Raw genomic sequence first — 14,219 nt, 5'->3', positions numbered from 1 at the left:
GCACAGGTCGAGGAGGTGGAGGGCCTGGTAGAACCTGGTTGGTTATTATTAGAAACAAAAGGGGACTGTGACTGGTCTAAGTCCAAAGAAATCTGGCTGAGACTGCCAGCAGGGGTTGCAAAGCAGAATGTTGCAAGGGCATGGGGAGCGGGGTCCGCCCCATCAATTAAGGATTGGGAGGCTGATTTAGATTGGTGCCAGAGAGCAGAACACATGATCTATACAGCCAGAGGATGCCCTAAGAAATGGGAGAGAATATGGGTGTTTGGAAAAATGACAGGAGTCAGTGGGGAGGGAGATGATCTGGGGCACGGTAGAAGGGTGGGGTACGCTGAGCGGGTCAAACGAGATGGCCGTAAAAGCACCTGAACAGTACATTTGGTTTGTGCACAATAAAGGGGCCCAGAGCAACAACAACAAAAAGTAATAGGCAGGGGCTGAACGTGCACCAGCAGGAGATGCAGTGGCAAGAAGGAGCTGTAAGATGAGGGGCCGTTAAGAGTTGATGTAACAGGTAGAAAGCGAGGAAGCAATTACAGGAGGTGAAACATGCAGAAGATAAAGTAGCAGTGGTGTGCAGAAGCTAAGGTAGCACAAGTAGGCAGCAACGAGTGATGAAGTAGCAATAACAGGAGCTGTAAAAGCAGTAGTAAGCATAGCAATAGCGGGCATCAGTTGTAGTAGGAACAGTAGGCAGAAGGTTTAATAGCAATGGCAGGCATCCGAAGGAGTAGTTATCTCTGCAAGGTGCTGAAAGCGACCCAATGCGACAAGCGCAGTTGATTTCGAGGCAACTCAACAGTGAAAAAATGTGTGATGGAGCAGCAACAAACATCGACAAAAGCAGCATTGCAGCAAGAGATTTAACAAAGCAGAATACACAGAGGTATCTGAAGCATGTGAAGCAGAAGCTAAAAAAACAGTGCCTGGAAGAACAATGATGAATGTTTTTACCTGGAGAGATATGTGCTCGTTAACATCTTCACCCACATGCAGGGACCATGTCTTTTGTTAAATCAGATCTTGCTGTTTACCTTGGGCCGCTTTCACAGAGATAAAATGAATCAAATGAGTGTAGAAATGACCAAAAGAACATCACCGGAACCTCAACACCACCTGTAACTCAAGCGGAAAAACAGGAGAAACCATCACTGGTGGATCATACAATTCAAAACAGAGGAAAAAAGAATCTGTGGAACTGAATAGTGTCATGATTTATAGAACACGCTGGATGGGCTTGACATTGGCCATTACTGGACCCAGGAAAAATGTAGCATGAAGCCAAGAAGGCATAAACAAACAGTGAAAGCAAAGAGGCTGAGTTAGGAGGTGAAACTGTCAGCGGGGGCATATACTGGCTACGGATATCACTTCTGACTGGCTCAGGTTAGTCATCACATGCCATCGCTGGCACACAACCTTTGCGGCTCGTCTTTGGATGGTACTCTTTCAGCCATGCTTTTAAGGATATATTGTCTGGAACCTTACAGGGTGGTTTGAACTAATTCAACCACTTCCTTTTCAAGGTAGGAGAGCCTATGAAACTCCATCACCTTGCCATACCCCAAATACGCCAAGCTTTGGTTTGGGCATATATCATGGGCGTGTGAGCAGCGGACATGTATCTGGAAAATTCCACCACCGTCCTCTTGTTTAAAGCAGCACTTGGCTGGCACTTCTCATCGCCATAGCAGAGATCTCGCTCAACAAGCCTTAATTCTCACTACTTAAAATTACACCATAGTATACACTATGACAGGGTTTTGGACAGGGGATCCCATCCAGGTATACAATTCGCCGTAGTGAATATTATATTTTAGTATTTAAGTTGCAGTGTAGGAACAGATTTGGGCTTATTGCATTAGCATCTGGGAAACCAGGTGTTGTATGGCCCTGCCCTGTGTCAATGTTCACTCTCTCATTACTCACCTGGGCTTCCTCCACTGCAGTTCCTTGTGGGCTACCTCAAGATAAAGCACTACATTAGGGCACGCAGCAAGGAAGACGGATGAGTGGTTCATATAAAGGAGAGGCAAGATGGCCAACTGTACATTGAAAATGAGTTGCAATCAGAACTCATTTAGAGTGTTGTGCTCATTCCATGTCTGCTCTTGTGGGACATCTCTATTGAAGTGGAAACATTACACAAGGACAGTTTTGGCATGAGGGCCACACCTTTCTAATTTAAACTCTTAATGAGTCACTCATCCATATGTTTTGGGAGGAAACAATCACAAAATTGGAAGCTAATGTTGCCCATTCCTGTAAAACACTGACTGTAGAAACATGATAGGATTCTAGAAGGTAATGTGATCTTTTAGATCTTACTATGTATTTTGAAAGCGATTGTAGCAACATGTCTTCCTTCTAGGAAGCCGCTTGGCCACAGTGCGCTTTAGCAAGTTTCTTTTTTCATTTCAATTCATTTCATTTCATTTCATTTCTATTTTTCAATTTTATTAAATATATTTCCCTCTGTCTTTGCCGTGTATGTTTCTGCATGTGCTGTAATTTCTTAGGCCTTAAATTAAGTCTTAAATAGACTCAGCATCTGGCAGAGAGACTTTGACGACCTTAGTTGGGTAGGTTTCCTCACTGACCATTTATCGAGCACACTTGTCATCCAGTGCCATAAGCAAACGCATTTTTATTGCTATTTTCTTACTTCAGTTCCTAGCTACCATTTTGATGATAAAGAATACTCCTCATTGATGGGACGAAATGGTGGCTAAAGCAGGCAGGGTATGTGTGCGGCAGGACTGTCTGCGCTGCTCACCTCAAGGAGAGGACCCTCTACCTCGGGTGCCACTTCAATGGCTGAGCAGGCACAGTAGCTACGAGTCAAGTCAAAATTAGCTTTATTCGATTGTTATTACATACAATCATAAAAGCATATAAAAAATCCCAAACAATTATAAAATACATTGCGAAGTTCAGGATAAAAATTTAGAATGATAATAACGATCCAGTGCTACTTTAAAATTCACTACTTAGATCACCATAGATTTCCTTTGCCAAAGATCCTTCTTTAAATACATTGAGATCCTCCATACATTATGTACATTGTCCAGAAACTGCAGATTGATGAACGCCGGACGGCACTGCCGAATCCCCATGGATTTTAAAATTGGAATTATCCAAATTGTCCTTAGTTCCATGTAAAATTTACAGAATAAAACTACGTGTATCGTATATTGTTCAGAGAGGTTATCGCAGGAGTGTACTTGTAATTCCCCGGCCCAATCATTCATTTTAGGGACACTAACAAGTCTATGAAAAATCCTCAGCCTGAATCTAGACAAGAAAAACCTATTGTATCCCCCCGGTACAAATTTTAAATACGGTTGGTCACTGAAGGTAGTTAAGATTAGCTGGTTATGCTGGACAGACGGTTTGACAATCTCGGCCGAAAATATCAGTGTGTCCAGCAACATAAGAGCTTCTTTTTTCAACTGTTTTCTCGAGATCGACTGGTTGCTGCTCGGGTCAGTAAAATACTCTAAGTGGCCCAAATCACGCATAAAATCTCTGACATATTTAATTCAAGGAATCTTTCAGGTCCCCTCCTGGTTCATACTGTACAATAGAATGTCCCTGTTTAACGTTGTCTCATCTTTGGACCAGATTCAATGCCACAATAGAATAGGCTCTAGGAAAACTAGGAGTTTGCCCCAAAGCTGATTCCCACTGGCTACCTGCGGCAACAGAGAGTTAGTGGTAGGAGCATGATTTGAGAGGTAAATGATCTGTAGGGGCTTAGGTTGGTTAGTATAATTGGGGGGGGGGGGAGCTTCAGATTTTCTGACAATCTGGCTGGCATATCATGTTTAAATACATTATATGACAAGCAGGGCGCACAAAAGGGTCATAAGGAGCAGTGGAAATGGAGAGGAATGCAGATAGGTAGCAGTACTAAGAGAGACAATGCAATATTTTTTATGATAACCAATATTTTTTAGCACTATCTTTAGAGAGAGGGACCTGGAGTGTGTGTGTTTTTGTCTCTGTGTATGTAAAAGTTCCTGGTGAAATCTGACAGACATCTCACCATTCCCGCCTCAAAGCACCTGTGCCCGACTATTTATCAGAAAATACATTTATTAGAGGGGTGTAACACCCCAAACACCACACCAGAAGCTACGCCCCTGATGATCTAACATTGAGAAGAGTAATTGTACTGTCATGGATCTTAAAGTGGTGATGTGGAAGGAGATCTGTATTGGTTCCTGCTCTTCCTTATTACTCCAGTGTGCGGCCCAGTGAGCAGCTGTGCCTGTTGTGTTTGTTGCACTTTAAGATGGGTGAGGTAGAGGGGGGGAAGAATGGTTTTTGTATTATGTCAGAGCCTACTAGCGAGAACCTACACAAGACGTTTTTCCAGAGTGGTTCTTGTGGTGAATAGCTATTGCTTATACACATAAGGCAGAGTATTTATATTAAAGTAATTTTTTTCATAGGTCTGGCTTGACAAAGCAGTTATCATTGACCTTATGTGATCAACAGAAAAAGAGCTTAAGAAACACTCAAGCGACAGGCTTTTGCTCTGCCCACATGCTGATCTTCCTTCTGTGAAATACAAATATTGTATTAAAGTAACCATAACTTGCTTCAGCAATGTTTCTTGCATACACCAAGGTAGGTCACAGGAGCTGTCCGTCTCTCACGTTGAGCTGTGCCATCTTTTGGCTCACAAGACGATAAAATTAATCCTAGCTTACATTTGAAGTTGTTTTCACTTGTTCTCATGATCCTAGCCTATGCACCTGCTTGTATTTTTTATGAAACGCATAAGCCTATGGTAGAGCGCCATGTTGTTTGAAAAATTGTAGGGGTGCATCATAATTGTTCATAGTCAGCACCGGCATATTTAGAGGACCCTATTAGTGTTTGGTTTTAGAAATGTAGGACTAATCGAAAGTGTTGTCACATATAGAATGATGCTCATATCATTTACTGATTAATGTAGTGCTTAATTTGGTGAATAATGTCTTAAGTAACTTATGATTAATTGTTCTGTGTATGAAATGTGCTTCGAGATTAGACGTGCCATATTAAGGTTGCACGTGTAGGCTGCTAAATGAGAAATGTGATGCTTTAACATAAAAATAATGTCTAATAACATAGAGTGTAATGTTAGGATTTATTTCTTTTTAAAAAAAACTTTTTATTGAAAAACATAAAACCAACAACAGGCCCCTTACATCACGAATCCAACAGCAATATACAATCATTATAACCGGATAGACGGTTGACCCCCGAGGAGACAAAGGCCACTATGTGTGCCGGCAAGCAATTCAAGAATGTACAGAAGATTACAGACAGTTCAACTGACACCTTCGTTAATCCCACCACCCACAAAAACAGGATATTAGGAAACAGGGCAATATCGAGTGGCAAGAGAGCGTAACATTATAGAGCAGTGAACTATCGACCATTATAACCAATACCCATTACAAAACCGGCAATTTAGGAAGATCAATATAAGCAATGCCACCCCCGGGCCCCGCCCACCCGACTCATAGGACTGTCCATCAAGAAGTCACCCAATAACAGAGGAGGAACAGGATAATGAACATGAAAACAAAAAAGAAAGACAATACGACAAACCCCAACCCCCCACCCTGCACCCCTGCAGCTTCCGCCCAACTAGCAGTGTGCCTGTCGCCCCAACGAACTGTGTACTAAAAGTAGAAAAGAAAAGTGGGGGAGGAAATCGACATACAGGCTCCCGGTTCCCCCCTCCCCCCGCCAGAGAAAAACGACCCCTGAACTATAACCAAAAACAATCAGGATATTTAATCAGAACAAACAGGGGAGGTTATAAGCACCGCCCAACCCTCCGCAAGAATAGTGGTAGCAAACCCATGTCCATTGAAGCCACGATACAAGCCCCTTTCAGTCAATCTCATCCTTGGCCCTTACTGTCTGCAATGCGCACTCCCACCAGTGGAACCACTCCCTCAACAGGAGAATCGAGATGGGAAAAGAGGGCAAGAAAGTTCAGTCCAGAGAAAGTCAATAGTGGTAGGCCATCAAAAACTCCAGTCGCACATAAGCATCGGCTCTCCGACAATAAGTCCCAATACTGTTTCCTCCGAGAACATGACGAAACTGCCAGGGGGGGGAGAAAATATTGTTACAGTTCGAAAGTTATTGAGAAGAGACTCCGGGAACGGAGAGCCGAATGGTTCCACCTTCATCGGGCATAATATGAGTTGTGGCAATGCACTCACGATTCCAAGGTTACAATCAGATATACTCTCACCAACCAAGGGCTCCAATACTGCATTCAGCACGAGGCCATCATCCACCGACAAGGCATGCACCGTGGGAGGCCCAGCTCGTATGAGATCTTGCAATGGAGCAGAGTCCGGTCTCAGGCGCTCAGTCCCAACTGCACAAGCGGACATCTTGTGGATCAAAACCTCCACATGCGAATGTAGAGCCCCGAGTCAAGACGGTCCTCAGCGACGGTTCGCACTCCGTCCGACCCATCTCCGTTCGTTTAATTGCAAGCAAGGTCTATGTCCCCAGAGCCACCGGCTATCCGAGGGAACAGGCAAGAACGGAGCGGACAGCCACGGAGGCCGGCTGATCGTGTACCGCACGGCAGTCTATCCTCCGCTACCGCGAGCGAGGACCCCAACCCTTCGAACTCGGGGAAATGGCGCACCCGGTCTCCGGGACAGGGGACTCCCGCCCACGGCCACAGTAGCGTCGCGGCACCACTTCTCCGGTGTTAACCAGACCGAGCGACCGCCATCAGAATCGGGCAAAATGACCTCCACAGCGAGAGACCGGACCCAACCTGGGTCCCACGGCAGATGTTGTTCAACTGTAACCCGGCCGGGCCAGTACTCGCGGCCCCGGCTCACCAGCCGGGCTAGGCCGAGAATATCAACACGGTGTAACTTCGTCAATCAAGTCCGTAAAATGATCGGGGTTGCACCACCGGGCTCAGCAACTATTCATCCACACGGAGGTCGGGCGTAAAATCAGGATATATGACAGGATCATCCGGCAGGAGACGGAGGTCGGCGGAGCCGGGAGCTTAAGCGGCCATCTTGTTTGCAAGCGTAGCTCCTCCCCCAATGTAAGGATTTAATAATGAAATGCGTATGTTGCCGTATTAGAAATGCATTTAAAAGAGTAAAGGCCTGAGAGAAGAGACGTTAGCAGAGGCCTACTTGTGGGTTTTTTAGCATGACTAGAGAAGCTGGGTTGGAAAATGAGCATTAGGGAAGAAGCTCGTGGTTGCAGTTGAATTTCGAGATGAAACTTAAAGCGTACAAGGGAGTCGTTCTCATGCATTTCTTTTGGAGGTGCAAGGCCACGGAACTCGTTAGGTAGAATGAGCCATTGTTTAGAGTAGGAGTGCGGACGAGAGGAGTCTACAGGAAAGTGTACTCGCAACATTAGGTGGAGAAGGTGCCTGGGATCCAAGGACATAGCAACGGTTTTTAGAAGAAGGTTCGACACTGGAAAAGTACTAGGGGATGTACCTGCTGAAGGGGGAGTGCCATAGGCGTACTCCTTGTTTTTGGGATTTTGTATTAGGGAAAGTGCCCCGAGGGTGGAGAGTCAGTTGCTATTGAAGCTGGGGTTAGGCCCAGTTGGGGTTTAGACTGAATCCTGTCTAAGGCAGTCCAGTTGGATGAGCAGTTAGACATGGGTCTTAGTTGGAACTAGGCAGGAGAAATTAAGAAGCATCTTAGAACGAGCTCGGTAGTTAGGGTTACTTATCTGGAAAAGTGAATGTGCTTCTTAGGGAGCCTTTATAGCTGACACCTTCTTCTCGTGCCTGGGAGGTATGTTAAGTAGGGATGCAACTTTAGAATTAGTGCAGGGACAGACTAATCTTTTTCCTTCCCATTGGAACCGATGCAGTCAAGTTTACCAGTGGGGACAGTGATCGCATGTCTAATGCTTCTTGAATTAACTCTGCTTTTTATTCTGAGTCGTCTGAGACTCTTGCGTAGGATTATGTTTGTATTAGTGCCAGTTTATTTTTTGGACCTCTTGCTGAGGTGCTTGTATGTTCAGTTATTTTTGGCTTGGTAATACATTTTCAAAATTTTCCTCGGAGTCAGTGGTCCTTTAGATTAAATGTATTCATTTTGATAATCTGTCAAGGTATATTGAATTTAAAGAACTTCCTTCACACTTCCAAGCAGACCAAAGCGACCCGTCGACCTGCAGATTCCTCGGAGTAGTAAGGTGAAAATCGAAGTGGGAATCCCAGCGTCACTAGTTGGTAGCCAGAGGATGATTGGTCTGGAAGTAAGGGGGTCCTAGATTAGGATAAATATTTCCCCAAGGCCCATAGAAGTTAGGTGATGACCGTTCAGTGGATTACCGGTGAAAGACGGCGTTTCATGGACACTGACTATGCGGCGGAAAGCAGCAGTTCGTAGGAGAGTGAGTATGAATAGGGTTTTGTGTTGTTAAATCGCAGTTTTGTTGTGATGTTTGTGGTGTTTGTGTTGTGATGTCTTGTGGAGTTGGAATGTCTGTTGTATGAAAGTAGATCAGGCTGTGAGCGCGCGCAGCCCGGGAAAAAATCTTAGGCTCAAGGAGTAGCTTAAGTGGGTTGGGTGTACCTTACACCTAAACATAATTGTCAACCATTGTTAAGGGAATCATGAGGTACCATCGATCTCCCGCTGGACCGAGATAGGGGGAATTAATGTGTGAGTGTGTGAGTAACTAACACGCTGATCGTGCGTTGCTGAGTGTCTGTAACCTATTCAGTTGAGGTGATTGTCTGGTCGCTTCGTGGACAGACAGTTGCCACTTCGGTAGACAATTGCACAACTGTGGACGTACAGTCAGACTGTGGACGTACAGTCAGCAAAGTGATTGCTTGGTCGTAAGTGGTCATTTCAGTGTATGCATGGGATGTATGCGTGAGTGAGAGGCGAAGTGAAAAGGAGGGGAACTGCTGCGAGCGGGGGAAAAGGTGACATCAAAAGGTGCCGCTCGCGCTGTGATAGGGCGGTTAGTGTGAAGCCGCGCTGTGATAGGGCGGTTGGTGTGGAGTCGCGCTATGATTGGTGAATTGTCGTTAAGAAGTAAACAAGTGTTGTAAACAGAGAAACACTGGTTTCATCATGAAATGCTTTAAAGTGTTGCGGGATTTGTTCAAAAAAGGAGAAAAGAAATTAGAGCCCCGGGCGGGGGGGGGGGGAGGCTCCGCCCGAGGACACCCCAGCTCATTACATGGCTACGAACGTGGGGTTGCATACCATATTGTGGCTCGAGAACTGGGTCAAAATGACTGCTGGAAATGAGGAATTGACCTTTCCCAGATATGGAACCTTCAGATTAGAGGTGCTGTATCAACTGAAATTGATTATGGCTGCTTCGTGACCTTTGCCTAGACCAACACAGTTTTGAGGCACTGAATGAGTGGATTAGGGTGGCACACGAGAGAAACAGGGACAGGAGACAGGAGCGAGTGAAGAGGTCAGTCAGGGAGTTTTAAGATGCGAGATGGGATGGATTGGAAAAGAGATGGATAGTTCAGACGATTGAGGGGGATAAGTTGTATCCATTGTTGGTAAAGACAGGGGATGCGCAGAAAAAGCAGGTCGAGGATGAAGACAGTGATACTGATGACAGCTTGTTAGAAAGGAAGTTGTCTGAGAGACCAACTCCGTATAATCCGGAGTCAGAGGGAGTTAGATCAGCTCCGTTGGAAGGAACTAGGGAACCACAAGCTCCACCAAGTTCTGAAGTAGTGGGATAACTCTTGATGGGGGAAATGCAGAATACAGAAAGTGTCACTTCTCACAGGTTACCGGATGCTCTTAGGGTGCCGGTTACTATTGGCTCCATAGTATCAGTGTACAACCCAGAGCAGGTGAGGAATGGAAGTACATCACAGATAGGGATGGAAGGAAGTGCTGGGTTTGGAGGGAACAGTGTAGTGAATGAGCTGGTTCCATCACCGAGGCCTGTAGAGTCGAGCATACCGTTGCCGGCTACAGCCGATTCATCAAAAGGGCCGATGGACCTGAGGGGACCAAGACCAAAATCCCTGGGAGAGCTGAGGTCGGACCTGAGAACATGGGAGTCAATAGAAGGGACTCAGGGTGATCGGTCAAGAGAGGACTGGGATCATGGGAGTGCCGAGCAAAGAATGGCTTTAAGGGACACCTTTGAAGTGAACAGGTGCACAGAGCAGGACAGTGACTGCAGAGAGTCGAGTGGTGCATCTAATTGAGGCATCCTTAGAACAGCAATAAGGGCAAAGAGGTTAGATGTGATGCAATTGAAGGCAGAAGTGGATGAGATTGTTGAAGGGAATTTGCCGATAGAGATAGTGGAACTCTATGAGCCAGATGAGCTGTTGTTTGTAGCAAAGGATGTGACTCGTAAAGGAAGGTTGGCACATTAGAAACTAACGGAATTAGCAAACAAATACAATGTGGATCTGTCTAAAATGAAAATGTTGCAGGGTGGTCACCGGTTACAGTATACTGATCAGGATCTAGATGAAAAGAGGGTGATTGGACTGAAGTCCCACATCAGAGAACTGATCATAGGGATACGAGCATGGAGTGGGCTTGACAAGTGGGAAGAAAGATGGTCCAAGAAAAAGAGCGTTAAGAGAAATGCAGCAGAACCGCCTCCTCCGGGAGGAGGAATATCAGGAATTGGGAACTACCCTTTGCGAGAGGTAGTGAGTGGGGGGTATGTGCATGTGCCTTGGAGTAGAGGATATTTGGCAGCATTCACAAACGAATTCCCAAAATTGAGAGAGATTCCAGTTGAATGGTATAAGCAAGTTGAGAGATTTGTTAAGATTTCGAAGGTGTTGTGGTTCGATTTGAATACACTGTTTGACATTGTAGTTCCGAGTGACTTGTGGGTAGCTCGTAAGGTTGCAGTTGAATGGTCCACATCTGAACCGGAGAGGGAGGCTTTCACGAATGGCCCATCACCTCTTGTTATGAAAAAATACTAGCAGGTGATCATGTGGTTGAAAGCTAAGGTACCGCAACAGGAAATTGATTGGGTGAAGATAGATCGAGCAGTTCAGGAGCCAAAGGAGACCGTGCATGAATATTATGAAAGATTGTTGCAAGTTTTCGAACAGTACAGTGGGTTGGATGTAATGGATCCTAGGGATATGGGACAGTTTGTGTCGAAGTTTGTTCTGGGATTGAGACCTGAGATTTGCCTCATGATCCAGCAGCATTTAATTTGTTGGCAGAACAAACCACTGGACGTAATATTGAGATATGCTAGATACTGTAGTGATGAGATTGATTCGAAGCATAAGAAACTCAAGAATAAACTGATGCTGGTCCAAATTCAAGCTGCTGATAAGGGAGGCCAAGTCCAGTCGGGGGGAGGCACCCTAGGAAGGAGACAGAACGGCCAGAATAAGCCAAAGGGAAGCATTAATGATTCAAAGCCAAAGGTGGATTTGGCAACTCTGAAAAAGACCACTGAGTGCCATCAGATTGGACACTGGAGATGCGAGTGTCCCTTCAATCCTGCGAATCAGATACAGCAGGAGGAGGAAGTAGTGCAGGTACCTGAGCCTGAAGTGACAAAACCAGTGTCAAGGCCAAAATTGACCAAAGGGAGGACTTCGGCTCCGCGAGCACAGGTCCCCCTGCCTCCGAACTCGGACATACCAGCAGATGCCTCTTTTAGCTGACAGTGACGACTGTTACCTATACCCATTGGCATGATGGTGCCTGAGTGGGGAGGAAAACTGCACACTTGGGGCAGTCTTGGAGGTAGACCAGAGGGGACCATTTGTGGAAGCGGATGTTGATGGTCACCCTATCACCTTGCTGCTTGATACTGGTGCTACCCGTTCTACTGTAAGATCTGCAGTAGTCCCCACCTACCGCTCTCTGGACAGAGTACCCAAGTTGTAGGCATTGCAAATAGGAGAATAACAAGCCCTTTGACGGAACCAATACCTGTGAAAATAGGAAAGTTTCGAGACTGACACCAGTTTGTGGGGTGCGACTCGAGCCCTGTGTGTTTACTAGGGAGGGATCTCCTATGTAAGTTCAATTGCACCATCTATTGTACCCCTAGAGGAGTGGAATTGCAAACTAATGATGATGATGCTGCTTTTAAGGTCACAAAACAGCAATTGTGTATTGAAATGTATCCTGTTGTGACAGTGCAAGATCTTCCACTAGATTTGAGAGACTCGGTCTCACAGGAAGTGTGGGACTTCACTGGTGAGGACATAGGTTTGATCAAAGGAGTTGAACCGGTCAAGATTCAGGTGAAGCAGAACGTTGACTTTCCGAGAACACCCCAGTGCAATCTGACCCCAGAGACAATTGCAGGGATAAAACCTGTGATAGAGTCTATGATAAAGCAGGGGATCTTGAAGGAGATAATGGGCAGTCCATGTAACTCGCCTATTATGGGATTGCAGAAACAGAGTGGGAAGTTCAGGATTGTGCAGGACCTGCGCCGGGTGAACAACATAGTTGTTCCCTGTTTTCCAGTGGTACCAAATCCATCTGTAATATTGTTTCAGATTCCGTGTCAAGCAGAATGGTTTACTGTGATTGATCTTTGTCAGGCTTTCTTCTCGATTCCATTGCATGAGGAGAGCCAATTTCTTTCCTCATTTAAGCTGGAAAAACGTGTTTTAACATGGTTTCGTATCCCACAGGGGTATACAGAGAGTCCATCGATCTTTAATCAGTTCTTGAAAAAGAACCTCGAGAGTCTTTTACTGCCGCAGAACTCTGTTCTCGTCCAGTACATAGACGACCTCCTTGTGGCGTCAGAGACTGAGGATGCATGTAGGATTGACACCATCGCTTTATTGAATCATTTGGCAGAGAATGGACACATGGTGTCACCAACACAATTGCAATACTGCTTGAATGAGGTGCAGTATTTGGGTCACCGGATGGAAAAAGGTGTCACCAGACAGAATAATGTAATGTAAATGTAAATGTATTGGACTTGTAAAGCGCACGGCTGCCCGTAAGCGTCCCGGCGCTTGCTTAGGGAACCCGTCCTGGTATTCCCCTGTGAGAAACCCCCGGCAGGGTGTCCACAAGGTGAAAGCCAGGCATCCCACCGCGAGGGGCCGTAGTGGAGATTAAGCAAGCTATTGCCCAGAGTTGCAGAGTGTGACCCCATGAGTTGAGTAGGCACCAGAGCGAGAATTGTCGAGTCCGTGGAATTTTTGAGCCCGAGACCTGCCGAGGCGGGGAATAGAGGCAATCATGAGAATGATGGTGCCTTCTACTGAGAGAGAAGTCAGGATGTTGTTGGGGATGGTGGGCTACTGTCGCCAGTGGATTGCCAACTTTTCATTGAAAGCAAAGCCCTTGCAGAAACTGACACACAAGGATGTAAGTGATACGGTACCATGGATTGATGACTGTATGAAGTCATTCTTAGAGTTGCGAGAGGACCTTTGTCGTGGTCCGGCATTGGGAATGCCTGATTACAACAAGCCCTTTTCACTATTTTGTTGTGAGCGAGAAGGATGTGCATTGGCAGTCTTAGTCCAGGATCATGGAGGTGTCCGTAGACCAGTTGCCTACTTTTCAGCAACTTTAGATGCAGAAGCTTCAGCGTTGCCCGGGTGTCTCAAATCCGTTGCTGCAACAGGTGTCAGCATTGAAAGGGGTGAGAGTATTGTCATGGGTCATCCTTTGATTGTACATGTTCCGCATTCAGTTGAATTGCTAATGACCAGGACCAAGGCGCAACACCTGACCAATTATAGGCTCACACGCTATGAGCAGGTTATACTTGCTGCAGAGAATGTGACCCTCAAGAGGTGTTCTGTTTTGAATCCTGCTACCTTCATTCCGTTGCCAAACACCCTTGATGAAGATTGTGCGGACCATGACTGTCTTGATGTGACTAAGCTTTGCACCAAACCGAGACCTGACATTGTTGATGAACCATTGCTTGACCCTGATGAGATTTTCTTTGTCGATGGTTCATGTTTAAGAGACAGTGTTGGTCGTTTGAGAGCAGCCTTTGCTGTATGTACCATTACAGGAGTAGTTGAAGCTGCATGACTGGAAGGAGTATACTCTGCTGAGGTGGCCGAGATCATTGCTTTGATTCGTGCTTCCATAGCAGTAGACCAAATTTGGATTACCATTTACACTGACAGCCAACACAGGTTTGGTGTGGTTCACGACTTCGGACAGCTCTGGTCCCAGAGAGGTTACATGACATCATCTGGATCGCCCATCCGAAAT

The 14,219-nt window shown here is 45.9% G+C and overlaps 1 protein-coding gene across 1 annotated transcript in view; it reads right to left on the bottom strand.

Moving 5' to 3' along the window:
- The window catches only part of MSL1 (MSL complex subunit 1), a 595,596-nt gene that overhangs the window by 269,743 nt on the left and 311,634 nt on the right, over positions 1 to 14,219 (bottom strand). Inside the window, exon 3 of the mRNA XM_078645683.1 lies at positions 955 to 1,116. The gene's annotated coding sequence lies outside the window, so the exon portion shown is untranslated. The remainder of the gene's footprint in view (positions 1 to 954; positions 1,117 to 14,219) is intronic.

This window comes from Lissotriton helveticus, chromosome 5_1, assembly GCF_964261635.1.
Source record: "Lissotriton helveticus chromosome 5_1, aLisHel1.1, whole genome shotgun sequence".
In the NCBI taxonomy this organism is placed as follows: domain Eukaryota; kingdom Metazoa; phylum Chordata; class Amphibia; order Caudata; family Salamandridae; genus Lissotriton; species Lissotriton helveticus.
This window is presented reverse-complemented; position numbering and strand designations above follow the sequence as displayed.